Source organism: Coturnix japonica, chromosome 1 (genome assembly GCF_054131305.1).
Source record: "Coturnix japonica strain WE chromosome 1, WE-NBRP24, whole genome shotgun sequence".
Taxonomy (NCBI): Eukaryota; Metazoa; Chordata; class Aves; order Galliformes; family Phasianidae; genus Coturnix; species Coturnix japonica.
Genome location: NC_140663.1, coordinates 5,811,972 through 5,825,414, shown reverse-complemented (window position 1 = coordinate 5,825,414; position 13,443 = coordinate 5,811,972).

Sequence of the window (13,443 nt, the reverse complement as noted above, 5' to 3'; positions counted from 1 at the left end):
AGAGAAATATCAAATGCTGTGGCCAGCAAGCCAAAACAGAAATAAAACTGTAGGAATAAATGACCAAAGGTCACGTTTTTAGCCTGACAAACCTGATGTGGGCAGGGATCCCTATAGGGTATGTGAAGCAAATGGTAATGACAGAGAATGTATCTAATTGATTGCTTTTGGCTCGTCCTGCACAGTCGAATTCGCAGTGTGTTATGTACCTCTTTCCCTCCCACATACAGCTGAATGGATGACTCCTTTTACAATTGCAATTATATAACATCTCTATGCAGTGACACAGAAGAGAAATAATAGTGCCTCCAGTGCAGCTTTTAGATTATCTAATTCTGAGCTTGCTGGTATGTATAAAAGTTGTAATGTCATGGTTTGATTGAAGTAAAACTGCCCCAAAACACCCCATTTATTCTCAGTCCATCAACAGCATCCATATGGAATGCCCCATATGACGTCCTTCAAGTACAAGGTTCTGCAATAGGAAGCACGATAAAGTAATCTGCTGCCTGATGGTTGGATGCCTTATAAGCATCCATTGGCTGAGAAGAATAGCAATATGATTACCACAGATCATAACCACAGGGTGACTACAAGATAACTGGGATATGGTAGGCCATCAAAAGGGCCAACTGTACCCTGGGCTACACCAGGCCCAGCTCTGCCACTGATCGAGGGGAGGGACTGCATGCCTTGTGAAATACATAATAGTTTACGTGTTTATGTCAGAAATGTTCTGATTCATCCTGCAATGTCTGCCCTTGGCAGTGCTATAGGATCCTTGACCTACGGATCCTATAGTGTCCTTTCATGACCGCTCAACAGATACTCAGGCAGTAAATTTCAGGCATCCTCTACTACTACATCTGTGGCTGCTTTTTGTCCTTAGACCCTTAAGGATAGAGTGGGAAGTAGGAAAATAAAAGGATAAATGTTCAGAAAGGGCAGCAAACGAATTGACAACCGTCCTTGTTTTCTCTTTCCAATAGGTGGCACCAATTCTCTTTCCAGAACATCATCAGCTGAATAGGTCAGGAGCTCCGAAATACCATACGTGTTTAAAAACACGGGCATCTTTACCCTTTTCTTTTGCTGTATCTGAGTGTGAAATTTGGACCAAGAAGGCAGCAGACTGAGAAAATATCTGAAGCCCTTTGGAATGTGGTGCTGCTGCCAAGAACATTCACGCCAGAAAAACACAGGCAGATCAACGAGCGAATGTGACCGAGTGCTAGAAGCAGGGAGGGAGCTTTACTTTTGACTAAGGATGGTCAAAAGTAAAAGTGGGACTATTTTAAGGAGCTACTGGGTGGGAACTGGAGAACTATGGACAGAGGAAACTGAAAAGGGGGGTTCCAGGCTAAATGGAGCTTTCATGGGCAAAGAGAGATGACTGAGCTTGCTGAGGGAGAGCTGTAAGAAATCATGCCAGAATGAGGCCGAAGAAACCTCTATTCTAGAAGTACCAAGTGAAAGAGCAGAAAATCTCTTGTAAATAACCCTATTGTAACCCTGTCTCTATCCTGTAATGCTCTTTTGTTCATCACTAGAAGAAAGTGGTGTCTGTAACCCCATATCACTGTACAGGCCACAGGGAGAGGTGACCCATGCTCCCATCATTCACTTTAGCATACAGAGCCATGGTTGCAAAGCGATGCTCAAAGCAGTGAGGTTTGGATGGAAGCATGGCATGATTTTAAAAGGCAGAACTCTCAAATAAAGCCTGGTGGCACATGTAATTTAACACCCAGTTCTTTGTCAATCTTACCATCTAAATCCCTTTGAAAATCCACTTCTTATATTTTTAGTTGAAAAGATTGCTTGCTTTCACCTCGAATGCCTTGCTGTGACATTTGGTGGTACTCAGCAGTACTCCAGAGAGCTGTGCACTAGAGTAGGGCCGTATCCTCCTCTTGGTCTCGTGGCTTCTGCTGAATGGAAATGAAGATTGCAAGCACATCTCCCAAATTCTGGTATCTTTCTGATCACTCTGTGGACCTCGTTGTGTCGTAGCCTGGAATTATCTCTGTGATGGCTGAAGGAACTCCCCACTGTACCTGGAAATGCACCTGCTGCAAGGAGGCATGGAATGATGAGTTTTCAGCCATATTCACCTTTGTTTTTTTCTTGGCAAGTGACAAGAATATTGGGAAGAATTCGTTTTGCAAGAAAAAGGTGATTTTTTCTGAGGCTATTCAAGGCTGTGAATAGACTTTAAATGCTGGCAGAAAAACTTCATCAGACAGGTGAGGGCGCTCAGGCCTTCTTAAAAGAAGTTGGTTTGAGGCTTGAGACACAGCACTGAAATACACTCGTGATTGGACCAATGTTGTGCTGCTATTGAACAAAGCCTGAGTAGAGGTTTAGGCTCTAACAGTGCTAACAACTGAAAAATGAAAGACCCAGAACTGCTTAAATAGCTGCTGATGTGCTTCAGCACAAGCACATGTTAAATGCCTTAATGTTAATGGTAACTTGAAAGAAGATTTTGATCACAGATTTTCCCATATGGAGCAGCAGGGTTTTATTTATTTATTACAATTTCAAGTATCTCCATAAAAGTAACTTTGGAGAAAGATGTTAGGCTAACATACCTGGATGTTTATATTCAGTGTGAGACTTTCATCTCACAGTTCCCTCTTACAGTGGTTCTATCCTTCCCTTTGTGATCTGCTTCTTATCATGGGACCCCTTGGCCAGAGCCATCCTCTATATCTGGTCCAAGTTCCCCAGCAAAAGGACTTCTGTTGCACTGGGGTCTGTGTGGTGGGGACATCTGTGCACTTGTGGAAACAAACACACCCAGACCAAATTACATATTATTTAAATCTGGTTTATGTGAACCTGTTTTCTCTGGCTTCACATTTATCTTCAGTTGGTTGCTGTAGCTTACTCTAAAACCCCCCTGTGATTTTTATTTATTCACCATTCTTCATTAGCAAACGGTTCAACTTTAGTTCTTGTAAAACTGCTTAGGATATGAAACAATGCTTCTGAGTTGTTAACCATTATTATTACCAGTAGTGGCATAAATAAAAACCATAGAATTTCTCAGGTTGGAAAAGACCTCAAAGATCATCGAGTCCAACCACAGCCTAACCATGCTACCCTCACTAACAACCCTCCACTAAATCATGTCCCCGAGCACCACATCCAAACAGTTTTCAACCACATCCAGGGATGGTGACTCAACCACTTCCCTGAGGAGCCTATTTCAGTGCTTAACAACCCTTTCTATAAAGAAGTTTTTGCTGATATCCATCTTAATGAATGTATTTTTCTGAAGTACCCTCATTACATACTCTTATTTTATTTACCAAATTATGGAATTATTTGGGTTGAAAAGGACCTCTAGAGATCGCCAAGTCAACCCCCCCTTACTAAAGCAGGTTCCCTACAGCAGGTCACCAAGGCAGGTCCTGAATATCACCAGGGAAGGAGACTTCACAACCTCTCTGGGCAGCCTGTTCCAGTGCTCCATCACTCTGACAGTGAATGAGTTCTTCCTTGGGTTAGTCTGGAACTTCTTCTGTTCCAGCTTCTGGTGTCAATTTAAGTCACTACTGCTATGAAAATCTTGCTAGTTGGATATCTCATGTCCTCAAGATGAAATATCCATCTAGTTATCATGGCAATGATTTCTATAGTTGTTTTATCTCTGAAGGTCCATCTTGTCATGGAGAGTTAATGATTATTATGTCAATCTATTGCCACGTCTCCCATCCACAGAGATCCACAGAGACTTTGCTTTTCAGACTCTGGTAATTAAATAAAACAACTATTGACCGCACTCCTTGAGAGCTAAACTGTTCTTCCTGAACCAGGCAACATTAATAGAAAACCATGGAGGGGATGGGTGCTACAGACAGCCCCCACTGTAAATCCCTGCTGCCTTCAAAGCAAGAGCCAGTCAAGGAACAAAACAGACGAGGGAGCAGACTTTATAATCAGTTTTTACAAGTTGATCAATTATTATAATTGCAGCAATAAACCAACCACAGATATGAGAACAAGCTGATGTTATAGAAGAAAGCCTGCTGCAAGACAAGGAAGCGTTTCTAATGCTGAATTCTGTGAGGACAAAGAAACAACCCATTACGAACTCTTTAAGCCATAGGTTGTAACCCATAGGTTGTAACCTCTAAGTGGAAGCTCACTCCATACATTTAATTTTCCCCCCTTCTTCACTTGCTTGTTTCCTTTGTTGTAATAATAATAATAGTTTTATTTGTGTAGATTATTAATGAGCAGGAGGTACAGTGGTCATCTGATTTGCTAAACACCCCCAAAGTGGGCAGAGCTGCACAGTTTTTGATGCAGAGTCAAACAGGACCCCAGGCAGCTTTGCAGTCTCTGTGGTACTCACTGTATCACCTGCAGCCATCTCTTTAACTCCTTCCTCTCTCCTGATTCTTCTGCTGGCTTCTTTCTTCCTTTCTACCTGGCCTCAATCTGTGTGCTGCAAAGAGAGAGAAGTCAGTCTTGTCTTTGTACTGCATCATATCTTGTGTCTGTTAGAATAGGGTTATTTATGCAAGAGATTCAGAAAAGTGAAGGAAGTGTAATGATATAGAACAAAAACCTCTTTAAAAGCCCCAGTAGTTCCTCCTCCAGGCTGAAGCTGGGTGCTGGAGTCCCAGCTGGACACCACAGTTTTTGGCAGCACAGATGTGTCTCAAAGCAGAGAACCCCTTCTGAAGGCTGCTGTGTAGTCCTGGAGGAATTTTGTATAGGATGTATATAGCTTAAGGCTGAGGCATGGGGAGCTCATGAGAATAAACTTAAGGGACGTTTTCTCTACTTCATTCTTTGAAAGCAAAGGGTCAGCTAAGGTTTTGGGCAGCCTGAAACTGCAGCCAGTAAAATACACTCTGGGACTGAATGAGGAAGATTGCTTTTGAGATTGAGAGCCGGGCTGATGTATCACTTTAATTTTGTATCTGATTTTTTTCCTGTAAGTGCTTCAGTGTGATATCTATGTACCAAACCTATAGAGCTTCCTTGGTTACAGCCAGCTGTCATAAATGGATCCTTTTCCTGGAGCTGTTACCCCAAAACACCCCATCTTTGAACCCAGAACGTGGAGAAGAATACACTGAGTGACAGCAACTAAATGAATCTGAGAAGAAGGAAACAACTACCCCTTTCCACTGATTAATGTAATTCCAGGGCCCTATGGATTACACACAACCTACCTTCTCTGGAAGCTTTTTTCCTCCTTTGCTCTTTTGCTTTCCACTTTCATTTTTCAGCAGTTGTTTGCCACTAAGCTCAGAGAGGCAAAATCAATAGCAATCTAACATTAATAATTGACCTAAGCAGGCAGCCAGATAACTAAACCCTCTCTCACTGAAATCAGAGCAGTTACTTCCTTGCTTGAGCTAACTTAGCTGAGAATTAGGTGCAGACAGAGGTGGTAAATGGAATAAAAACACCAGCATCTAAAAAGCCAAACAGCCTGTTAATCCCTGCGCTGTATTATCATAGTTCTCACTGGAGGAGTGGCAGAAGTGAGTAAGGATTGCTCTCTTGAATCATTTGGTATCAGGATGGAATTAGGCAGAATGGTCTGAAAACATCTTTAGTCTGTAGGAATGAACTCCCCAGGGGCTTAAGTGTAATTTCCACGTTTCATCCTAAAGCTTAAATGATGAGTTCATTGAGAGCTGATAACATAAAGTAAATGAAGAAGGAAAGAGCCTAACAAATAATAGTTTTTAACTCGGGAAGTGGAAAAAAAGAAGGCAATAAACACCTTTGTCAAATGACAAATGCACTGCAGGAGGCGTTTCTGAAAGGCATTTTCTTGCAGTGCAGGGTGAGAACACAGCCAGGATGCAGTGCTTCATAGAATCATCTTGCTGAAGCGCTAACCTGCCTCCAGGAGATCGCAATAAGCTTCTAACAACCATGGTAAAATTCTGTAGTGGTAAAGGGAGAGGTTCTCTCAGTCATCACAGTAAACCATTGGTAGGGGTGCATCTGGAGAGCATACCAGCCCAATGGATTCTCATAGAACCACCTGAGTTAAAATACCCTTAGATGTTGCCTAGTACAACTCCCTTGCAATGTAGAAGAACATTTGGAGCTAGATGTCCCTATTTTGCAGTTTGCAAACAGAAGTTGCCTTCATGGTGTCATCCTCTTTGAAAGCAATGGCTCTGGGAATCCAGATGAAGCACAGATAAATACTGAGAACGGGTGGCTGCTCTGAGGTTTGTGTTGTTCTAATGGGGTGGACTACCTGTGAACTTGGTGTAAAGACATAAGTTATATCTGAGACATCAGGATATAGCAGGCAAAGAAAGCCATTGAGAATTAATGCCGGGATCTATGAGGCACACAACAGCATCACTGTAGAGCCAAGAGACAGAAAACAGAACATAAAGATTTCATATCTTTCATGGGATCTCCAGGGAGCCTCTTGCAGAGTATCCAGGAAGAGTGTTCTGAATCCTAAGCAGAGCAATAAGGCAGACAGCTTGAATAAGGGCATTCAAATATTGCTGAGGAATGGGATCATCCATCAGGAAGAAGCTGAACCCTCATCGTGTCCAGGCTTTTGTGTACCATGTCAAGGGCAGGCCACGTGCTGCAACAGAGCAGTGGAGAATGATATATCATTGCTACAAGAAATATTTGCCGTGAGGTATAAGAATCAAGAACACTTTCCATACTGATGTGTGTAGGAATTCTACTGCTGCGTATCAAATCTTTTTTAAGGGAACAACAGAGGCTGCAGCTGTGGGCCTAGTTTGTGAATTGGCTGAAGCCATAAGGGTAAGTTCCTGAGAAGCCCAGCCAGTGCAGCCTTTTGGCAGGGTGGAGTTTGCAGCCCTTCTCTCAAACAGCAAAGATCAAAGCCTTTCATTTGCATTGCTTGCCATGTGTTCTTGTTGTTATTTCTTTTCAACAGCCTACAGCACAACAGAAACTGCAGCACAAAGGGATCATGATTTCCAGAAGCAAACAAACCCAGAGCCGGATTAGACAGGGCTCATCCATATCTCCTCTCCCAACCCTATTTTTCCTTGCTGGCTTTCTGTGTAGCAGCTGGTAGTGTGTGCAAATCCAGGGAAAGCCTTGCAGAGCCAAGGGGAAACCTAGGAGGCAATTAATTCATCTTGAAACTGCACAGCCCTAAACTGTGACTGGTGACCTGGACTTCCTACACAGAGAGCTTAGGTAGTTGTGCTGCCAACAATGCCATCAGGGCTGACTTTTTATGAATGATTTTTTTTGCAGTAAGAGTTTGTTGAACATACCTTTAAATATATCAGTGAAGTAGAGATTGTGTAGCTCTCCACTGCAGCAGGCACTGTTATCCTCGTGTCTCTGCCCACTGCCCTTGGGAGTCAGTGTAGCACTACCTGAGGAAAAGAAGCTCCAACCATGAAGTCCATTTGTTAAAGAGCTGTCTATGAGAGCCAGGAGGAGAGGAGGAAAGAAAGGAAGGGGTTTGCCTGTTCCTACAAAGGTTGCATAGAGGAATTCCTACCTGAGCAGTGTGTGTCTTCTCAGGGAGTATCCCCTGGCCTCCTTTACAAAGCTCTGGGTGCTCTACCATCTCTACTATGACCTGTGAGGCATTAAAAAATGACATCCTGGCCCCTAACATTTCTGGAGGCAAAACACGAATGCATGACAGAGCTGTGTTAGCAAGACAAAAATGTTCCTCGTAATTAAACATGATTTGATCCTTCCAGCATTTCTATGTCTTCCCAGAAGTTTTATTATCATAATTAATTTCTCTGGCACCTACTCACAACTCCAGGCATTTTCCTGAACCTTTCAGTGCAAAGTTAGCAATTCTGAACCTTTCACTGCTGTATTTCTTTTCCTTAATTTGATAGTTATAAATTCTTTGTTTGTAATCTTTCCTACAGAAAACTGGATGTAGTCTACGACTTTGTTATTGTGAAACACTGGGATTTCTATTTTACCACATCACCGTGATCAAAGAAAATGATGTTATCTCTATATTACAAATGGGTATTTGGGATATAATGAGACAAAGCCGTATGTTTACTTATATATTTACTTATTTATCCTTTGGTACCCTGTCCAAAGTGCCACAAGAAGCCAAGGGCAGAGAAAGGAATTACACTCCCATATCACAAGTCCAACTCCCAACCTGCTGGGTCAGCTTTGTTTTACTTTGCATTTATTTCATCCTTCACAAAATACTCTGCGTTTTCCAGTCCATGCAGGACTCATCACTTCTCCAAGGGGAAGACTCTACAACCTCTCTGGACAACCTGAGCCAGTGCTCCACCATTTACGCAGCAGAGAAGTGCTTTTTGGTGTTCCAGTTTGTGCCTGTTGTCTCTTGTCCTGGTACTGAGAACCACTGGAAAGAACCTGGCTCTGTCCTCTTTATTCAAAAGGTTCTTCTCTCTTGACCCGCTGGTGATACTTTCCTTAATTCAGCCAAGAATACCATCAGCCTTCTTAGTAGCACAGGCACGTTGCTGCCTCAAGTTCATTTTGATGTCCATTATGACCCCTCAGCCCTTATGGGGATCAGTGTCAGAGGCCTAAAGGAAGACAGGGAAGACAATATCCCCTGCTCCTCCTTCATCCATCAGGCTGGTGAGTTCCTTATCTGTTTGGTCAGGTGCAACTTGCCCTTTATAAATCCATGCTGACTACTCCTGGAGATTTTCTTCTTCATGCACCTAGAAATGTTTTCCAGAATTAGGCTTTCCATCACCTTCCCAGGGATCATAGTGAGGCTGACAGGCCTGCAGTTCCCTAGGTACACCTTCTTGTCCTTTGTGAAGATAGGAGTGACATTTGTTTTCCTCTGTTTTTCTGGCACTTCTCCCAGCCGCACAGCAACACCACCAGGCGCTGCCATGTGCAGCAGTGGTAGGATTTATGCTAGCTCTGTCATTACAAATTAATTGCTTAGGCTGCAGAAACTTCACAGATGCTGACTTTTCACCTTGTAAAATCCAACCCCATGTCACCCTCCCACCATGACTCACGAGACCCGCCGGTACTCTCAATCTGAAGAGTAGCCACCCACAACTTCCATGCTGCAATGGGAAGCAATGCTGCTGAAAGGAACATCAAAATCGTGCTCTTTGTCAGGTGGAAACCGAGCCAGAAGTCAGGTTTCAACTTTTGCAGGACTTGGCCAAACCTTGTTATTAATTTGGCTTTCAACACAACTGCACTGAAATGCAAAACTGCCCTTTAGGTAGATAGACCACTCTCTCAGATTGTAGCTGATTAGGTGATCTGCCTCTTTACCACAAATGCTGGGGTGAAAAAGTGGTGATCAGCCCCAAAAGATTGTGCTCCCACAACAAAGAAGTGGTCACCCCATCCTGCCCAGAAGGTGACTTAAACACAGATGCTGGTAGTACCCAATACAGTCCTAAATGATATCACTTTATTTACTGCAAATACAGCTTCAACCATGAACTAGGCAAAGACTTTTAAAAAAGCCAAAAAGCTTAGAAGAGTTTCCCTTATATTATTTAGGCTGTAGGTCAATGTCTGTCAGCAAACACCTATTCAGTCCACATTAGCACTGCAGCGTGAGGTCTGATAAAGGTTTAATTGCAAAAGAAAAGTACAGCCTCCGGGACCGCAATTGCAAAAGCAATTTCCTCCTTTACAATGGAGACGGTAACCAAACACCAAACACCCTCCTGCTTGATGAGAACATGAAAGATTTAGGGACAAAGGTAGGGCGTGGTGGGGGGCAGAGGAGCCTGTTGGGAGCCTAGGATGAACTCAGCCCACGCAGCCAACTCTGCTGGCCCCTCTTCTCCAGCCACTTGGAGCACTTGGGGATGAAAGTGCGTGGATGGAGGAGAAAAGCCTATGGAACAACACTGTGTCTTTGTTTCAAGTGAAGCAGCCAAATTTACTGTGGGATGCAAAGCTGACCCTGGGGTGAAAGATATAACTGAGCTTCCTCATAAACCGCCCTCCCAGCCCCAAGCCAAACCCAGCAAATCTTGGATGTATTTGCATTTAAAAGTAAGAGAGAGCAAAAGCTCCCTCACAGATTGTCCTAGAGGGAATAGAAAGCAGCAGAAGCACTGCAAGATGGTCACTGTGGATTTTATGGTGGACAGTTTTCTTTTACAGGCTTACTAATTTCATTTCTGGTTTACTAATAACACATCTATGAACTGCTGTTCACAGCAACTTTCATTAAAAAAGAATAGAGAGAGAGAGAGAGAGAGAGAGAGAGAGGAGTTCACACCTGTGCCTGCTGCTCAATGCTATTTTTCAAGCTTGTAGTTGCTCTCCAGAGAATCTAAGTGACAGATTTATGCAAAACTGCAGTTGGGATCTTTGCTTGCCCTGCAGCAAGGCTTTTATCTGAGGCTCTTCCTCCCCTCCTTCACAAGGTGATGGTGAAGAGGAGGAATACATCACACTTGAAAAAAAAAAAAAGCAAAGGAGAAAAATCTCTCACAGCTGTTCCTAGCAGCTGGGATATATTTAATCAGAGCTAGAAACTAACGTACATCTGTGTGAAAATGAGATTTTTACTTTTTCCTTTGGATATGTTATCACCTATGTGGCTCAGGGCTCAACCTCAGCACCAAACTAATGGGTTGTGGGTGATTCTGTACTCAGATTCCCAGTAACTCCTGCAAACAGGTGGTCTTCTGAGTAACAGAGATGTCTTCTTCAGGCTGTCCACCTTGCAAAAGCCCCTTCTGAATGTTTCAGCACCTTACTCAGGCTATGCCTGTGCTCAGCTGCAGTCTCACTGTAGCTGGGTTTTCAATACTGCCTGCAGAAGGCAGCCCTTCTCTGGACATTGCACTGGGCTACTGTCCTGAACAAATGGGTTTTTAGAGATCTTGGCTTGTTTTACACTTCTGTTTTTAAATGGGAACCACAAAGAAGGTACTTTCTGGTGTCTCAACAAGTTCTCTGTGAATATGGACCCAAACTTGCTCCTACTTATAGCTGTACGTAAATGGTAAATCTTCAGCAGTAAAAGAACTACTGATGTCTCCTAACCATCCTGGCTTAATTCAAGGTGGTGAGACCTCAATAGCTGTTTGGATTGTTCTCTCCTAGAGAATAGCTAGGTTCATAGAATCATAGAATTGTTTGAGTTGGTAGGGATACTTTAGGGCCATCTGGTCCAACTCTTCTGCGATGAACAGGGACACCTACAGCTAGATCAGGTTGCTCAGGGTCCCAACCAGCTTGACCTTGGATGTCTCCAGGGATGGACCATCCACCACCACTCTGTGCGTGCAACCTGTTCCAGTGCCTCACCACCCTTATTATAAAAAACTTCTTCTTCATCATATCCAATATAAATCTCCCCTAGTAGAAAGTGAAGGTTTAATCTCCACTGCTTATTGTGCAGATGTCCTGAAATCTTCTGTCCTGGAATCATTAATGGTGTTAAGGCAGAACTTTAGAGGCAAAACTTAGAATACCTAGGTGGACTTTCCTGTGATGCTTGTCTCCAGTTATCTGAGTTCATTAGTATGTTAAGAATTGCACCTTCACAATCGCTTTATGCAGTAAGAAGCTAGTATTGATGGCCTGACTTTTTTGTTCCTAAATCTTATCTTTCCAGTCAATCTCCTTTTCCATCTCAGCCTTTCAGCCGTATATATAGGCCTTGTCTCTACTCACAGAAGCACAGTCTTCAACACAGGTAAAATAAGACATCCCTCTTTAGCCTTGATGAAGAGACCATCAAAATGTTTTCCTTACGTCTACCCAAGATAAACATGCAAAACATGATATTTTAACCCAAATAGTTAATATAACCCAAGGAGGAGCCAGGGTTAGCAGCTTTGCTAACAGGCAGTACAATCCAGCAAAGTATTTGCTTGTCTTGCTGCTGATGGATTTTGTAGCTCCTGTATTACCTGTCTTGTACGTGTGTCATCAACTGCTAAATCAGACAGTTTTGATGAGCAAAGAGCCATCCGATTCATGAGAACAGGAAGCAATCTCCACCAGGAGAACTGGATCAGAGCCGGTTTCACTACCATACTTGAGCCAACTCACGAAGTTAAGCATAGATTTTATCCTTTGCTAAGGACAATATCTAACATCCAAATAAACCCCCTGCACAATGGCAGGGATGATGTGCTTTTATGTCAACTGCTTAGCAAACACAAAAGTGTGTGTCAAAGATCCAGAAAGCCCTATCAGACCAGAGAAGAGCAAGATCTGCTTAATCCAACACTGCCTTAAATTTTCCTTGATGAGTTACTTTCTTCACTACCCTTTTCTCTCACCCCAAGTCTTTTTCTGCCTTTTCACTCACCTCCCCTCTGCCTTTTCCCCACTCTCCCCAGAGCTGGGAGGTGAGATCCCAGCCAAATTCTGGAAGAACTGTCAGATTCAATGGGATTCAATCCCTGAATCCAGAGGTCCTTGGGTGCTGGTGAGATATAGATAGCAGGCACTTGTGTCCCTTTTCACATCCCTGGAAAAAAATTCAGATACTCTGCTAATTTCTGCAGTTGACGAGGAGAAACGTGGTGAATATTAAGCACATATTGCCTTACAATGGGCTATAGTTAAGTAAAAATGAGGTAAATTGCATGAAGGTGTTTTCTAAGAGGTCTGTCATATACCATGAGGCAACTTTGCTGGAAAGAACATCTCTAATGAGAAATAAATCACACTGACCTTTGCTCTAGGGCTTGAAAGCAGGTTTCTTTGGGGCTGCAGAGATTCATTTGCCCTTCAGCAGTGGAAGAATTAAGATGTTATGTTTAACATAAACAAGAGAAGTTTAATCCCAAATCCTCATGTGAGTGCACTTTGTGTTCTCTTAAAAGTTCAGTAATTCCATAAGCAAGATGGACAGTTGGGTTATTTTAGACTCAGAAAAAGCAGGGGAGTAACATGAGGGACATCAAAGGGAATTAACTCATCAGGGTAAGAACCCACTTGTGAAAACTGAGCACAGTGTGAGCTCAATTGCATTAACTATACATTGTGCCAAGGTTGCTCACTATAGATGCCTCTCTCCTCTTGTCTCTGCCCTGCATTAAGATTCAGACTTGACCAACATTGCTTTTTTCATGTGATTCTATAGTCAAAGATACCCAGTGTGAATGACAGGGTGTGGAAGGGACAATGACAGGCAAAAAATGTGGTCAGAGTTACCTCACTTGACTGAGATATGACTGAAATGCAAACTTTACTTTGCCATTACGATTTTTTCTGTAGAGTGACCAATGCAAATTGCTCCATCCTTATTCAACCCTTTCTAGCAGGATAAACACAGCTCTTGGGTGAAGAAGTGGATGCGCTACTCCCTCATTGGCTTTTTGAAGATCAGTCTCTATAATACAATGTTCATCTCTGGTCTGTGCAGGAAAAAAGAACACTGAAAACCAGAGTTCACCCCAGAGACAGGAGAATTAGACATCTTTACTCATTCCTCTATGGCTGTGGGAATGGTATGTTACGATATTTTTCCCA